This window comes from Sinocyclocheilus rhinocerous, unplaced genomic scaffold (genome assembly GCF_001515625.1).
Source record: "Sinocyclocheilus rhinocerous isolate Xijiao unplaced genomic scaffold, SAMN03320098_v1.1 scaffold4783, whole genome shotgun sequence".
NCBI classification, from domain to species: domain Eukaryota; kingdom Metazoa; phylum Chordata; class Actinopteri; order Cypriniformes; family Cyprinidae; genus Sinocyclocheilus; species Sinocyclocheilus rhinocerous.
In genome coordinates this window covers 7,706-8,065 of record NW_015627552.1, presented here as the reverse complement: position 1 = coordinate 8,065, position 360 = coordinate 7,706, and the positions used below count along the sequence as shown (strand labels likewise).

At 45.8% G+C, this 360-nt stretch overlaps 1 non-coding gene across 1 annotated transcript; it reads right to left on the bottom strand.

The window, feature by feature from the left end:
- Positions 1–251: 251 nt before the first annotated feature.
- Positions 252–323, bottom strand: trnap-cgg (transfer RNA proline (anticodon CGG)). Its single transcript has one exon. It is a non-coding gene; the product is annotated as a tRNA-Pro (tRNA).
- Between the last annotated feature and the right edge of the window lie 37 nt (positions 324–360).

Sequence of the window (360 nt, the reverse complement as noted above, 5' to 3'; positions counted from 1 at the left end):
TTGAAATTTATTTTTAAAAGGATTTGAGGCTCGGATCAACTGCAGCCATCTACACTGCAGCTCAGTGTCCCACCAAGCTAAGTGGCCAACAAAGTGTCAATTGCAGATGAGGAACTAAGAATAAGGGTGAGATGTGGACATTGAAAGCGGCAGGCACAGCGCTAGCCTTATTTGATGGAGGTGTGCGATTGGCCCAAATAATGAGAGATCTATGGATACTACTCGAGAAAAGAGGCTGGAAAGCCAGAGAAGGGCTCATCCGGGATTAGAACCTGGGACCTCTCGCACCCGAAGCGAGAATCATACCCTTAGACCAACGAGCCAAAAGGTAATGCACTCTCCTGTTTTAAAAAAATGTAA